The sequence below is a fragment of the Phoca vitulina genome, unplaced genomic scaffold (assembly GCF_004348235.1).
Source record: "Phoca vitulina isolate PV1807 unplaced genomic scaffold, GSC_HSeal_1.0 scaffold30, whole genome shotgun sequence".
Classification (NCBI taxonomy): Eukaryota; Metazoa; Chordata; class Mammalia; order Carnivora; family Phocidae; genus Phoca; species Phoca vitulina.
Genome location: NW_022589733.1, coordinates 9,254,332 through 9,271,542, shown reverse-complemented (window position 1 = coordinate 9,271,542; position 17,211 = coordinate 9,254,332). Strand labels below are relative to the sequence as shown.

Below are 17,211 nucleotides of genomic sequence, written 5' to 3'. Positions count from 1 at the left end.
AAGAATCTTTAACAGAACTATACCGTACACAGTCAGAACAGTTCCGGGGTCTGGGTGCCATCTAGTGGCAGTTACTTTCTTTTAAAGAATACACACCTCGAGGGAAAGTAACAAATTAAAGAACTAAATAGTAAGGCAGAAAAATACCTGCCTCGGCCCAAGTTTCCCACAGATCTCTCCCTCGACTTCCCTTTTCCACATGTGTTTCCTTTCCTTCCCACTGCTTCTGGGAGGTACCTCTCACACCCCACATCCCAGAGATATACTTTTAATAGCTCATCAGAAAATGGGTTTTCTGTAGGACTGAGGGCATGAAGGGTGACCTGGGAGGTGCCTTTCTCAATGAAGACCCTGGTCACAGACAAGACTGAACAGCCCACCTCCCACTCGGAGATGCCAGCCATCTAACTGTGACCCTCAGAGCACCACACCCTAACCCTCTTCTTGCCAACAAGCACTTTTTTTTTTAAAGATTTTATTTATTTATTTATTTATTTGACAGAGAGAGAGAGAGTGAGATTGCGAGAGCAGGAACACAAGCGGGGTAGTGGGAGAGGGAGAAGCAGGCTTCCTGCGGAGCAGGGAGCCTGATGCGGGGCTCGATCCCAGGACCCTGGGACCATGACCCGAGCCGAAGGCAGACGACAAGCACTTTCTAATTGCTCACAGTCTCCCACCCAACCCGTCTACTGCTGGTCCACTCAATAAAGAACATTCCACAAACATCGCAGGCCTGCTAAGTAAGATAACTACTCCTGACTTCCCCATCTGTATACTGCTCCTCACTGCCAGAGTCCTGGAAACAGACCCTCTTCTAACTGGCTCCTTGAATGGGTTTTGGTTTCAAGCTTTCTGTAACATATAATAGCTCCCATTCAGGAAGCAATTAAGGGCCAGACACTGCTCCAAGCAATTCAAAGACATTACTGCTAATCTTTTAACAATATGAAAAAACAGACATGATCACTCCACTCTGCCCCCATCCACCCCCTCTCCATTTTACAGGTAAGAAACAATCTCAGGGGCGCCTGGGTGGCTCAGTCGTTAGGCGTCTGCCTTCGGCTCAGGTCATGATCCCAGGGTCCTGGGATCGGAGCCCCACATTGGGCTCCCTGCTCTGCGGGAAGCCTGCTTCTCCCTCTCCCATTCCCCCTGCTTGTGTTCCCTCTCTGGCTGTCTCTCTCTCTGTCAAATAAATAAAATCTTTTAAAAAAAAAACAACAAAAAACAGAATCTCAGCATTTAACTAACTGGACCACAGTTTCCCAACCAGGAAAAGGAAGAGGCCAATTCAAACACAGTTCTGACTCTCAAGAGACCCAATGTTTCTAAGATAATAAGGGAACAGTACACTTCTAAATCAAGAAAATAAGGAGAAACTTCCTCTTCTCTCTAAAAAGACAGAGTCCAGGAAGGAAGCAAAAAATACCTTTAAATTTGTTTTCTTCGTCCGTTATCAGTTCCCCTTTACGAATGATGAAGTTGAAGGGTCAGAGAATACTAACTCTTATACCAGTACTAATAAGGGCTAACCCTTTCACTGCTATGGGGATCACTCTGTACTAGGCGTGCGTTACACACATCTGGTTCTAGTCCTCGCTTTTAACTCAACACTGAACTGTGTCTCAGTGCTACTTAACTGGATCATACGTTAAAGTATGTCCTTAATTAATATAGATTTAAACGCTGAAAGGGCCATTCAAGATGGTTTCTAGAGCCTCTACCAACTCTACAATGCTGTGGGTCCATACTAAGATCACCTAGTTTGTAGAATCCAAATTTTCTGACCCCTTTTCTACCTTTTTCCATTCTACCATACTGTCTCTATCACAGCAAATCAAGGTAGAATAAACATATTTTATGACGGCATATTTATTCTTTTCTTCCTCCTACCTCATATAGTTAGGGGAGGAATGAGACAGTAAATATCAGTTTTTGGCATTCCTTTAGAATGGTGTTTTTCAAGATGTGAGTCAGAACTCATAATTGGGTCATGAAACCGATCAGCACTTTTTTCAATCAAGTAACATGCAACAGAGATATGTGGTATGGGTAGATACTGTTCTGTGAAACTTTTCTTCCAATTATACATATTTTTATGTATGAAGTGGGTCATGGTATAAAATATACCTCTTACTATGGGTCACAGACAAAAAGCTGGAAATTACTGCTCTAGATGTCAACTCTTTGGCGTCCCAAAATATTACTATTTATTGCTGTGGAACAAACAAACACCATACATCTGCCCAAGCAATATCTCCAGCCATGTGTTTTTTTTTTTTTTTTAAGTAGGCCCCACGCCCAGCTTGGAGCCCAGTGCGGGGCTCGAACTCACGACCCCGAGATCAAGACCTAAGCTGAGATCGAAAGTCAGATGCTTAACCAACGGAGCCACCCAGGCAACCCCCCATGTGTCCCACCTTTAACAGAGGAAATGGGCTGCCTTGTAATGTATAAAGGTTTCCCCCACTATCTGAAAGTAGAACATTCCTTTGAAACCTTTTGTAAGCCAAAAAGACATAAAGCAAAGAAGCAATTACCATTAATACATATGAAAAAATTTCTGAGTGTTCCCAGACCCCCAAAATAACCTCTCTCTGGCTTTTCTGATACCTTAGAGTACATCTTGTTAACGGAGGCACCGAATAAAACAAGATAAAGCACAGATGCTCACAGATACAGTTCAAGGCTCTGGCGGCTGAGGCTGAGATGCTGAGTGCAGCTCTCAGGGGCACTGCTCGCACGGCTACTGCTCGGGGTGTGTGCTACAAGACAAATGCTGACGGCTGCTTTGCTTTTCACCTTTTTCGTAAAAACAGAAGTCCGCTTTGGATTTCTTTTGGTTTGCAAAAACAGGTACTAACGTAGGTCCTTCTGTAAAAGCAAAGTGGCATAACATGGACTTTTGAAAAGTACAGGGGATACCTGTACTAACCAAAAACCACCCAGAACCTAACCACAGGTAAGCCATTCTCCTATCAAACGTGTGGTTCCATCTCAGGGACCTGACAGCCACGCTGGGAAAGACAGGCAAGAAACGGCCTTATTTTTAGTCACCAGGCAGGCTGGGTTTCAGAATACAAGTGGCAGCTAACTCCTACTGCAGAAGAAGGGAGTGGGCACAAGGATGTTTGTTTTTGTCATATGGCCAAATTCTCTTAGCTTATTTGCTTTCCAAAAGTGAAAACTGTAAGAAATAAGGGTCTCTGTGCGAAAAATTTCTGTATCCACTTTAGCTAGGAAAGTAAGATGGCAAAAAAAGAGCTTACAGTGACTCTTTTCACTGTTCTTTGCTTCCCACCTACAACAAGTAAGTGATTTGCTGGACAGTTACATAAACAGTTTGAAGATTCTGAACACAGATTTCCTGACCATTAAAAAATAAAACAAAAAAGATAAAATCATTAGTCTAGCTTGGCCCCACAAAGCAAAAGCCATATTTTACATGGTCCTCAGAACACAAAAGACCATTCCATGTCTCTTCCCCTTCAACAGATCAACTGGCAATCTACTCTGACAAAATTTAAAGTGAAGCACCCACAGCGGGCCAGGCTTTCTACGAGAAGGTATCTGACATAAGACAAAAACACACAGTGAGTGCTTTAAAAGTCTTGTATCTTCTCTCATTTAATACATAACAATATACAAATTAATAGGAAATCTGTAACCAACATTCCAAATCAAAATAATACAAGTAAGCAGTGACAGTAGAAAATGGTCATCGTAGATGAAAAAAAAACATTGCCAAGACACAAGCAACAGCTAGGAAGGCAATGAAAAAGGAAAAGAAAACTAAGTAGACCAAAAAAGAAACTTAAAAACCAGAATAATCAAGAGGGTCGGCCCAAGATGGAAAGAAGACTTCCAATAAGCACGGCAAGTAGCCATCAGAACTTTAGATAGTGAAAGGGAGAAGTGTCTGATTTCTACAAAGACAGGAGTGTGAGTTGTATCCACTATGTGCTTCAGCTCATTCTAAGTAATATACCTACTACTCCCTTAACCTTGCCTAAATTTCCCTTCTTCCCAATTTCTGAACAAACAACCTCTTTGGAAACCTTCTCTTGGGTGAAATTTTTACAAAGGTAAAGCTGCTACTTCAGGAGAAAGTGAGGAAGGACAAAGCAAGATACTGTGTTCAGATGGGCACAACAGAAACCCTGCCAGTACTCGGAGCCGCTGGGCTTATCAGATGGTGTGGACAAGCTTTTCATTAGCTCCCTTTGTGGCGCCTACAGAGAACGCCTCAAGGAATTTTCAGGTGCAGAGAGATGTTCATTACTGATAAAGCCTAAAAGACGAACAGAGAAATTTTAAAATTTAAACATTTTCAAGATTTGGGGGAATTTCATATGGTTTTATGGCATGTTTGGTTATTTTATCAGAGCAATATTTAATGCAATACAGTAAGGATGCATAAAATGTCAGCCTAAAACACCCAAGAGATAGCGTATCCCCTTTTGCAAGGAATACAGACGGAACAGCAAATCCAGGCTTTATTCTACAACTCAGGTATTTAGAGTAAATCCCACAGCTTGTTTCCTACAAAAAAGTTTAATACTTTAAATTGTTTCTTCACAGACTACATTACATTTAAAAAAGTAGATACATAGATATCTTTAAAAAAAAAAAAATCGGGGCGCCTGGGTGGCTCAGTCGTTAAGCGTCTGCCTTCGGCTCAGGTCATGACCCCAGGGTCCTGGGATCGAGCCCCGCGTCGGGCTCCCTGCTCCGCGGGAAGCCTGCTTCTACCTCACCCCTGCTTGTGTTCCCTCTCTCGCTGTGTTTCTCTCTGTCAAATAAATAAATAAAAATCTTAAAAAAAAAAAAAAAATTCCCCTGCAGAAAGCAGTGCTAAGCCAGCAGCTGACATTACCAATTGTAACAGATTTTTAATGCCGCTGTATGAGTTCTCACTGTGCATTTATGCAAAAGCCTAGCCGCTCTCATTCAGCAGGTGGCAGCAGACCCTGCAAGAGTGGCTGAGGAGTGCCACCATTTGCCAGCTCAGCAGATCCAGAGGCCCGCAGGCAGCTCTGGACCCACAGGTGGCAAACCCTGTCACTGTAACATGGCGCTGCATGGGCACCAGGCCATCTGTCACTGTCAGGCTGCAGGGTCCCATTTTGTACATGGGTTCTACTACTGGGCTAAACAAAGGGTCACACAATTAGGTGGTGGATTTGGGTCCATTAAGGCAAAATAAATCACTTGCTCCCATAATTAGCATTGGTTTAAAAGACGGTCTACAAATTCTTACAGGTTAAAGCTAACCCAGTGTGTCCAAGGAGATTCAAAAGGTAAGAACACACAGCTCTGAGAAAATGCCTCCTTCTGGATCCACCCAGGGCCTTCCGGACAGCACTGACTTAAGCATGCTGGCATGCCTGGTCTCTTCAAGGGCATGCCAGTCCAGGCGTGATGAAATTCCATCTAACCTGTGCCTTCTGCAAAAGTCACAGGCCTCTGAGAGAGCCATTCATACAAGCCCACCTAACTGCCTTCTGTGGATCCCTTCCTATTATCCTCCCCAACCCATGAAAGGAGGAGGAGGAGGAGGAGGAAGAGGGTAACTACCGTATAACAAAAACCCAATTTCCGAGACTTTCAGTACTGAGTAAAGAAAGAACGTTAAGAGGCAGGACTCATCACGACCCAGAAGGGGAAGTCTCTGAGGACGGGGACGTGCCATTCCTGTGTGCGGCAGTGAGGGGTGCAGAGTGCACAGCACACCTCCCTTGTCAACACAATGGAGGCACACAACTACCAGATGTCTCTTCCTATTTCTACACCAAGTCATGAAGCTGCAGCTGCTTCTGAGCACACTGGGATACTGCCCTTGCAAAGTAAGGCTGAGGTTAAGAGCTGCACCCTTGTAAGGGCCAGTTAAGTCTCTTGTGCTACTGCTACAAAACTGTTTGTGCCCTTTTAGGGAGTCCAGGACACTCCTGTTATGTGTTCCCTATCTCTGGCCTTCCAGGAAAGGAAAGCAATCTGTTCGGCTCAGTCACTGGGAGACTAGGTGCAGAGGGTAAGAGCATAAATTAATGAGTAAAAGAATAAACGATGGCCATTTAGGCACTAGTGAGAAAAAAAATATCTTCAGCAGAACTCCCCGTTCCTCCCAAATCCAGCAAAGCCCTGCAGTGACCTTTTGGGGTTGCATAAATAACTTTCCCCTGATGGTCACAGGAGGTCTGGGGAGATGATGCGGCTTGCTCAGTGCTGACAATCTCACCACTTCATGAAAAACAAGCCGGAGCCTGTGTCCTAGCGAGAGAGAGGGGCCATGATACAGCAGGATGCGCCATGCCGCAGTGGTTGGGCCTCTGCTGGCCACCCTCTCTCTCCACTCCTAGAAGTGGGGCAGGAAGGAACAGGAACACTAGAAGCCAAGACAAGAGATGGAGGGAGGGCAGCCAGCCAACTGTTCTCAGACTGCTGAGGTGGCCCCATGGGAGAAAGCAAGGACAGCAACTCTGAACATTTTATCTCCCTGCCCTACTCCCTGCGCCGGTAAAAAACTAGTACACTTACTAGGGCTAACCTTTGGGGACACAAGACCAGGGAAGATTCTAAAGAGAAAACTTCAATCTAGTTTTGCAAATGGGATATAATAGTGTGGCAAAGTATGTCTGGCTTCAAAAACAGCACCAGAACCTTCTCCTCACCCAACGGTATGAACAGATCTAAAAAATATTAATGCCATAGCCATTCGAAGTGATGGTAAGGTAAGAGGAGGAGGATATACATTAAGGGACGATAAAAATGTTTTATTATGTCTTTGGGGAACTGATTTCCATCTTGGTGATGGATCAGTCCACAGTCAAAGAACTTTGGGTACTAAAACCGCACTGCAGTATAAAATGGGAATGCGTCAATAATGGCCTTTTATCATGGCCGACATCCCCGGCCACTGTCCCCCAAACCCACTCTAAAAGAACTCATTAAAACAACCCTGTATTTTATCAAAAACACAGATCCCCTGCTTTCCCATCTAGTGTCTTTTCCCTTTGGAAATAGGAAACAAAAGCAAGATTTGGAGGCTGTGAGAACAGACAGCAGAGGGTGTGTCTCCGAGCCGGTCAGGTGGGAACCGAGAGGTTTTTGCCAGGCTGGTTTCTACAGCGCTCAGGATTAAGTTCTACTTAGCAAGCACAAGGAGCGCTGTGAGTCAAGACAATGTTTGAGAACCACGTGTCATACTAATTCCCTGCTGGTACGCCGTGTCAGTCATTTACACTGCAGTCGAAAATCACAGCTCCTCCCGCTATGCAGCATTGCTTATGCCGATGGGATTGGAGCACTGATCATCATGGCTGTCAGAGAAAAGGGAGCTTTGGTTTTGCGGCAGTTTCTTCTTCTTCAGAAATTCTTTTTCAAACATTTGTCTGGAGTCCACTAAAACAAGCAAGAGACTTTTATTTATAACTTCCAGTTGTCTTACACGGAATTTGTCATGGTACGCCTCTGCTCTGCTAACAGTACTTGGGATTTTACTCTCTCTCTCAAACCTTAAGTTTGGAAACGTTTTGACTTTACCCTGTCAAGAGTTGAGGGAATGCCACAGGATACACCACTCACCATTAATCACCATGGGTAGAGAAAACAGAAAACACTGCCCAGCTGGAATGGCAAATACAAACTACAGGAGGAGAATGCAAGACCATCTTATGAATACAAATAGCCTGAAACGGACAGGGAGCTAAAACCTTTCAGCCAGCCCTTCCATACTAGGAAAAGGGCAACCCTGCACTATGGGACCCCTCATACCTACAGCTGAAGGAGTCATCTGCTGAGAGGGCGTGTCAAAATGCCCGGCTCCCTCTCAGCTTAGGGCAGACGAATGTGATGACCATGCCCATCCCAGGAGATGAGTACTTCCTCCTTTGAACTGAGCCAACATGATGGATGACCTAAAAGCTCAACTTGCAAAATGTGTCTTATTTTTAAATGTTTGTTTATAAATGATAAATTTGTAAATGCATATCGACTACAACACAGGCGCAGGAAGACTCCAGGCACAGCTCAATTAAGTCATTTCTGACAAGACTGAGCAGGAACATCTCTGTGAGTTAGGCTGCTCAAGTAAAGACAGGCTCTGCTGAAAGCTCAATCCATTAGGCCCATCAGTTACCAGCGAGTCCACAACGAGAAAGACATGAGTCAGATGCAGACACAGGCATAGCACAGCACAGATAAGAAGTCAGGTGGCCTGAATTTGGGGCAAAATCAACTGCTTTGCAGATGTATGACCTTGAGAAAGTTGTTTAATGACAGTAAAGCCTCGCTTTATCAAACTGTAAGATGAGCTGATTACACTTCATCAACTCCGAGGCCAGCTCTGAAATTCCAACTCCAGGAGAGAAGGGAACAGGTAAGAAATTAGCACTGTCACTACCACGATGACTACAGGTTACTTCCAAATTAATCCATACCTTGAACCACAAAAGAAATACAATAAACTTTGGTTTTGAAGGTGGCAATATTTATTTTACATATAAAAATAACCTAAGCCCACACAGAGCTAGAATGAAAACCAGAATCAAAGACAAATAACATCTTTTCATAGGAATGCTAGTTTCATCTTGCCATAAAGGAGACTCATACTGTCCTCTGTTTTCTAAAAATCCATCCACTCCATATTGGAAGGAGTTATGTTTCTACATTTAAAAAAAGAAGAAGAAGAAGAAAACACAAAGCAAGGGATTTTAGAAATGTTGATATAAAATAACTATTTAAAATTTATTTTATCCATATCTCACCAATTTCTTAAAAGTAACAATTGGAAGCTATTTAGATATAAATGCTAATTAAGTCTTTACTTCAGGAAAATCTCAAAATTTCTCTCTTCTAACACAATAAAAAGTAACTGCAAATTGGCAAAGCAGTGCTACTAGAGGTGTCTCCAAACTTGATTGAAGAAAAATGACTCGTGCGGTGCACCTCTTATCACAGCGTTCCTGGTGACGCCATTTTACTCCTTCCTCACTGCCATCTTAGTGCCACAGAACGCTTCTAGCGGGCTGGCCGACATGCTTGCTTATCTACATTACGGCACTGCCAGAGCATTCAAAGGTTTGATATGAATACATTTTTCTGTAGCAAAAAGAGCCAGCCCCTGACTCTTTACTACCAGCCAGGCTAAAATTGCATAAGAAAACCGAAGTTTCCAGATTGAAGAGATTTGGGAATCTCCCTACAAGTACCAGAAAGGAGAGCCTCTTCCCAGCAGCCAAACTTGAGTAGACCATGGTAGAGGCAAAGGAACTGGAAAGCAAGTGGGTCTCTGCTATCTCCCCAGAGTATCTCGTACATGGCTTCCATAAAGCCAGAGAAAGAAAACAAGACCAGAATCTTCAACCAAGTTTTACTTTAAAAATTTCAAAGGAAGGCTTTGTGACACCCTTCATGCCATCCAACCAAACATTTTATGCAAGCAAAACTGCAGTTAAAATGGAGTTCTAATTTGCTGCCTAAAACTCTTTTATTTCAAAGAGCAAGCCTTGTAAAAACCAAAGGGAAAGAGTCCTTTTGCATTCTAACATATATCCAAACAATGAATATATTAAATGTCCTTCCTAGGGTTAAAATAATCATATTGAGACCTAGGCTCTTATGCTGCAACCCTAAGATTTATGGAATCTCTGTAGGATTTTGAACAGGGCTTAGGATAACTGAGCCTTCCTATTTCAATGAAAAGACTGATATGAAAACCTTCCTCTCCCTTAGTTTCAAAAACATCTATTAATTAGGGAAAACCAGCATTCAGTGAGTAGGATGAATAACAGCTAGTGCAACAAGACCTGGAAGAACAGCTGGCTTTATAAATTTGATATCAAGTGAAAAAGATTCTCAAATACTCAGTTCTGTGAAGATTCAAACTCCTGAAACGGCTACTAAAGGATTTTGAGCAAATTCTTCATGGTACAGTTTACTGTAAAAATACACTTACTATAAATTCTTCAGGGTTAAGTGCCGTTAAAAAAATAAACCCACAAATCAAAGTTAAAATCCACTTATTTCCTCTCAGTAACAGCATAAAGGAACAAAGGAATAAGCCAAGTCAAATCCAATTAATTCTAAGAATCAAGATTTCTAAGCTTACAATCACAAACAAGAGTTTTCCACAAGTAGCTTTGAAGTCACAACTATTAATTAACAGAAAGCACTAAGAATTACCCCCATTAATGAGAGTGAAAGTCTCAATCTATTGATCGTTTAGGACAAAATCTTGTTTTGTTACAACATTTTTTTTATATATTTCAATCAGCTACTACAGATCATTAACACGGAAGGGTTTTCTTCTAATAACAAAAAACAACACAAAACCTAAACTAAAATCCAGCAATTTTCTTTAGGACTGGAAAATAAACTGTTTGTAAAAGACAGTGAAAAGAAGCCTGAACTCTTAAATATATCACATTTGGATTTTTTTCCTCCCAAGTGTCATTTTCACCTTTTGACTGGATAAACTCATACCTCTCATTAACTTAAATTACCAGAGAAGAATTAATTAAAAGCATGTGTTAAAATCACTCACAGAACCTATATTCCAAACATACATGTATCAGCCTTGGTTTCTGACACACACATAAAAACATACATCCAAGAACCTCTGTCTTACACCTTTAATATCTACAGCGTTCATTCTAAAGTCTATTTTGCCCATTCAACCAAAGATAAATTTTCAACCTCTCCCCGCTATATATGAGAAATACTTACTGTAGACAAAAGGATTCCATTTTCTTTCTGGGAATATTCTCCACCCTTCTAGAGAACTCTTCTATGCAGTGTGCAAATTCATTTTCTGAGTTTTACAGTCACAAAGCTCTCGTGCCACGGAGCCGAATGTAAATGAAATGGCCTGGCCCTGCAGCTGCCTTCAGAGCGCAGCTCACCTCAACCATGATACAGCTAATTGTTAAAAATGGTGGCTGAGACACTTTCCATACATTAAATTAAGGAGCTCTGATAAAGATGCTGGCATCCACCCACTTCAGACAAAGGAAAATAATTTGCAACTGTACCAAGGCACGGATAATTGAGTCATCTCCCATACAGGGTCAGCGTGAGAGGTTTCCTCCATCTTTACAAAATGCAAACCACAGCTCATTGTCTCATCTCAGAATCAATTCCTTGCAATGCTGCACTGGGTGAGAGTTTTAAAGGAATCTTAGTCGTGGGTAAATCCAGACCTCCAATGCCGAGAAGAGCAAAATTCTCAGTTCCTCTCCCTTCCCTGAGTAGCTCTCCTCCATTCCCCACTTGACAGCTCCTCAAGTCTTCCTATTGTTAAGAGTACAGAAAGTCCCCCACCTCTGAAGGGAGCTAAATCTCTCAACTAGGTGAGCAATTTCAAAGTCCCTGCTTCGGAAAGAAGTCCAGACCCTACAGGTCCCATGATACAAATACATTCCTTGGGATAAAAAGCTATACATCACTGTCTTCTCCTGCTGTTTGTAAGGGAAGACAACAAGCAAGCTGCTTTTTAACACTGAATCAAAAACATTTTCATCTCTGATATTAATCAAGGTATTAAAAGTGTTAGAGGCAACATTTATAATTTCATTACCTTCCAGATAATGCTTTCACGACTTAGGAAGTTTCCATCTCATGTACAGAAATCACATTCTCTATACCAAAAATGTGAAATATATTGAAAGGACTTATACTCTTTTGAGGATAAATTTAAGAAAGAAAAAGTAACTATCTTAATTGAAATTGCCTACATGTGATAATACTTAAAAGTCCACATCTTTGGTGTTACTATTTAATTCTTCCCATTTAAAGCCTTATGCTAAAGCATTTCCTGTGAGATAATCCCAAATACCTCCAATAGTACTTTTTCCCTATAACAAAATATAAATGACTGAAATAAGGAATCCTACACAAACACACACACACACAGTCACCTAAAAATCCCAAAGGATCTGGTTTTAGCAAAGAAATTCTATTTTAATGTTTTACCTCATATAAGAATTCTGCACTTTACATGCATCTTTCAAAAAAATCCTAAAGAAAGTCCATACTACTTACTACTTGAAGTCTGCAAAAATCCGAAATAACCAACTATTTAAATCTTTAAGCAAATACCTCTCTGCCCCACCCAACAGATTTTTTTTTTTTTAAGAACAATATTAGAATGACAAGGCACAAATCTGAACAATTCTCAGGAGAATCAAGTACTTTTTCTATCAAATAAGTTAAATCCTCTGAATTTATCTTGAAATTTTAAACAAGCCAAGCCCTTGTCTTTCAAAGGTACTGCAACAACATGCTGTCACTCTATTTACTAGGGTGCATTTATTTTAATTTCTTTACAAAACAGAGACAATCCTACCTGCAGCTCTCAAATTTTAGGAGTTACAGACCGGTCGATGCTGCTGGTCACTGCAGCTCTTCCATACCTTCTATGTGGGATGGGCTCCACCGGAACCAGTGCTCAAGTTTTTCCCACTCCAGACAGCCAGAATTGAGGGGGGGGGGGGGGGGAGAGGAAAGGAGAGAGGAGAGGGAGGGAGAGGGGAGAGAGAGAAAGAAGAAAAAGGAAAAGAGAACACTCTGCAAATGTTGATATGACTGAAGCATTAAAGAGTCCAATTAGACAATGAGATTGCAGGGTCCCCTCAAAAAGGGTACACTGCAGCCCCTGGGGCACAGCATCATCATTCGTACTGCTCTACACAAATTCAGAGAAGTCAGCCATCGGTTTGAAAGCACAAACTGATGGGAGTAACAGTTTATAGGTTACAGAAGGGTATTTTATTGTTAACGGACTGTACCAAGTTAAGATTTAAGAGGGGGAGAGACAACATGTAGCCAAGGAATGCTATGATACTTTTTTTTTTTCTCCGACCCAAGCCACTGCAATTACTCTGATGTGAATTTTTGATGACTTCCGACATCTTGCATGGTTAATAATTGCTTCAGCTGTCATGTTCGGTTAATGTGGAAAATGCATTTGCTGCATTGTGATGCAGTGCTGTGGCCACAGATTGTAACACCAGTTGTGAAGCTGGTCCCTTAACTGAGCAGCAGGAATTTGCACATGCCATGATGCTAAAATAAATGGTAGTTAAAAGATTTTATACAGCAGCAGACAGATTCTGCCATTTTAGCCTACAGAATGTGTAGATCCAACATACACAAGCATCTCATATCGCTGTGCCCTCGTCAATTGTACCGTCCTTCAAACAGAACAGTAAATTCACCATCTTAAATGTTTGGCCTCTCAGTAGTTAAAAGATTTCAATACTGTTTAAATAACTATTCAGATTAATTATAGCTTTGAACAGAACTGAGGCTATTTGCATTTCAGGAGTATACAGCCAATGAAACTGTCAGTGACACAGGAAAATGCAGACCTTTTATTAACATATGCTCGGCTCAACTGTCACTTCTTTGTACAACATTTAGGGAAAAATATATGATGTGTAAGTAATGAATATTCCCATTCTACCATAATGGTTTTTAAAAGAGCTCCTCAGACAGGGATTTTTTTTTCCTCCATGTTTTAATGTATAACCTGAAAATTAAAGACTACATTAAAATACCAATATAATGCTTTTCATTGTCACTAAAAGAAACTCAGTGCAGCAAACAACTGTGCAATTGAAGGAAAGCTTGTGAAAAAGCAAAGATCAAACCACACGAAGAACCAGGCATCAGATGATTAAGCTCAGGCCAGTCAGGTAGTGAACTGTCATTATGGTGCAGATTGAAGGAAAAAAAAAAAAATACTGCGAGAAAGACCCTTCCATCTTCAAAACAAAAAACACAAACCCCACAATTGCAATCTGTTGGTTGCAAAACCAACACCTATACTGCAGAACCAGAATGACACATGATATTTGCCAATTCTGTCATATATTTTTATACAAGTATTAACTTGGCTACTTAGCATCTAGAATTTGGCTACCTAAGCTTCTTATTCATCTACAATCATCATTTTGGTATTTAAAGAAACAGAACAAAGTTTTGTTGCTTTAAAAGAAAAACAATTAAAATAATTAACTTATATTTCTTATATCAGAACTTTAGCCAATTAAATGCTCAGAGTTGAAATGTTGCAGACATTTCTGCCTTTATTAAAAAATAAATAAATAAATAACCGAAAAAGAATGTAAAACACAGGAACACACGGGTATCTGAACAGTGCATAACAAGGAAAGAACTTCTGCTACTAACATAAAAATCAACTCATGATTTCCTTTGTTTTATTCATTGTGATAGCACCAAATGCATAATTTGGAGGTGCATGTGTTAACAAGCACTGTAAAGCGGAAGAGCATTCTAGTTTTGTTTCTTCCCCTAACTTAAAATTAACTGCACCAACAGTGCTATTAAGTGCCATAGCAGATGTCAGAGTAGTTGCAGCTAACATTCAACAATTCAAGCTTTTTGTTGTTGTTGTTCCAGACCCAATACAAGGTACCATTAGCAGTTCAGAAACTGCAGGAACGTGTGTTGGGGGTAGCTCTGAAATTAACCAGGCTCAGCTTATGCTCCAATTACTGAACAAAAGACAATCCTGGGGGACCTCTCTCTGAACCAGTGCAAGAAGCAAACTCTTTTGTTTCTGATCAAATAAATACCGCACTGGACCAGAGGTCGGTATGCAATAGGAGTCTCTGCCTGGGAATGGAAGGGGCAAGGAAAAAAAAAAAAAAAAAGAACCCCAAAATCCCCGTGTGGTTAAGTCAAACCATTTCAGTAATGGTTAAATCCTATTCCTGGGGGAGACATCTGAAGTTCACTATAGGCGAATGAGAAAACCCCCCTTTCATTACTAAAATTAAAAAAACAAAACAAAAAAGACCCCACCTCATTTGAGTCCCTATTAAGACATTTTTCTCCAACAGTACGGACAACAAATAAATTAAGAGGATATTTCTTTATGCTAGGATCAATTGTAAACCAGCTCAGACTGTCTTCCTCCAATCTATGAGTATGCCAAGGAAACCAGATGCAGACTATTCCAACTACAAAGGACCCTGGAGCAGAGGGTATAGAGAAGTGTTAACTAACCTGCCTCAGACTCCAGGTGCCTGAATATGTACGTGGAGGTCATTAAAAAAAATACTGAAAAGAAGCCACCTTACAAAGGAGGTACTTCTCCACTTGTTTTATCACTAGCTGAACATAAAGTGATCAATTCCTAAATGTTTATTCGGTAGTCCATTATTTTTGTTTTGGTTTTATATAGACCTAAGCACCAAAAACTAGAAGAAAAAAGGAGAGGTTACTAGGGGACCTAGCAGTTATTAATATAAGAGATAAAAATGGGCTTGCTTATACAAATGGAAATAATGTCCGATCTTTTTATCAAAGGGATCGACACATTTCCAAATCCTCTGTGCACTGTACCATTCTTAATAACAGCTAGTTGTACATCAGATACACACTATATAAAAAAATCTAGACACCCAAAAGTACAAAGACAGATGGAGCTTACCACCCAAAGTGGATTAAGGTCTCTGTATTTGAAAGATATCTTAATTTCAGGTGAGGGCCTGAATTCCTAAATAGTATTCTATGCAAAATCCAACAAAGCATGCCTTTACATAGTTCCTTAGAATTCACTGTAATGAGAATCTTCCATAGAAAAGCTTCAAGTTTGTTATTTCTATTTCCATCTCTCTACAGATTCTACCAATCAGTCCATAAAAGAACTTCTCAGCAAAGTACACATACAGGAGAAAGATGTTTCCTAAAAAAGTAGGACACTTTATCCAACTTAAGGTATCCAGATTCCAAAGACCCTCTGACCCTTCATGTAGCAGTTAACTGGTTTGAAAGATTTCTAAATAGAGGAAAAAAGGGGTGGGGGGGGGGGCTAGTTCCAATTTCCTTAGGCCCACACTTGAAACACATCAAAGATGAGACATTTTTGAAGGTGTGGCATTAGTACTCCTTTTTTCCTACCTATTATCATTAATAAATAAGATTATAGAACAGAAAAGGGAAGCCATTGAAATTCTGTGGTTTAAGTAGAATTATAATCATAATCACCAGGTGAAATTATCATGTTCAAGTGAACAACTATAAAGCTCTAACGCACCCTGCATACTGCAGGGCTTTATCCAGAAATCAAAATCTGACAGATCCCTGGTGAGCTCTGTTCTACCTTCTGCCAGGTTCACAGGGCTACTGGGAAGATAAAGTAATATCACTGGTGGTTAAGTGCTTTTAAGAGTTAAGAATGAGAGGCCACGTGAGGCTGGGCAATTACTGGGCCCTACCCCCTAGCCTTCTGAGGCATAGCTGGACCCCAGTTCCCCTCCCTGCCATCCCCAACCTCCTCCTGGCTCCTTTCTCCTCGCTGAGACCTTGTTCCCTTGCCCCATGCCATACAATTCCCCTCCCATACATTCATTTTTACTGCCACAATTCTTACCTCTGGACCAGTGGCTCTGGAAAATTCTGTCTGGAGCTATTTCCTGAACAGTGCTTTTTATCCCATCTCTAAATGTTTCAGGGGCATTTCCATGGGGATGTCTTGCCAGAACATCAAAAACTGAAATGAAATCTCAACTCGCAATCCAGTTAATCTTCCTAACTTCTCTGCCTCGACCAATAACACCAACCCTTCTCCTCGTTACAAACTTCAAGTTATTTCTGAACATCCTTCTTAAGCCCATCAGGCACCAAGTGTGGCAGATGTTTTATTCCAAGCATCTCTCACACATCTTTTCCCCTTCTCACCAACCAACCTGGTCCTGGTGTCATCACCATGGCTGGGTTATTACAATTGTCTCTGAATAAGACCTCGGCAGGTATCCCTTCTACTGGCCAAGCCAACTTAGATGTGTTTCCACAGCCCCCTCCCTTTCTCCTTGACATTTACCTGCTCCAAAACTTTTGACAGCATGTACTGCCTACACTGCATTGCTTGGCAGTCACTCCTTCCACATCTGATACCCCCTCCCTGACAGATTTCATTTCTTAGCACATAACTTCTGTTCTCACCTCCCTGACTTTGGTCAGGCTATTATTCTCATATCCTCTTTCACTTCCTGCAAGCTAAGCTTTCAAAGGCCCATTCAAATCCTCTCTGTTCTAGGTGGTCTTCCCCAACTACCCCAGAATTCACTCATCATTACCCATTCCTCTCCTGTGAAGTCCCATGTCATCGAGAACCTCATATCATTCCCACTCAATTCTGCCTGTCATTTTACACTCTTTTGGACAGTTTGATCCTATTATAGC

At 41.2% G+C, this 17,211-nt stretch overlaps 1 protein-coding gene across 4 annotated transcripts in view; it reads right to left on the bottom strand.

Moving 5' to 3' along the window:
* The window catches only part of NUP93 (nucleoporin 93), a 110,001-nt gene that overhangs the window by 42,279 nt on the left and 50,511 nt on the right, over positions 1–17,211 (bottom strand). Inside the window, exon 1 of one of the 4 annotated variants that reach the window (XM_032424607.1) lies at positions 12,344–16,288. The exons of 1 other annotated variant lie outside the window; for it this stretch is intronic. The gene's annotated coding sequence lies outside the window, so the exon portion shown is untranslated. 2 more of the 4 variants (XM_032424608.1, XM_032424610.1) reach the window with 2 other exon arrangements.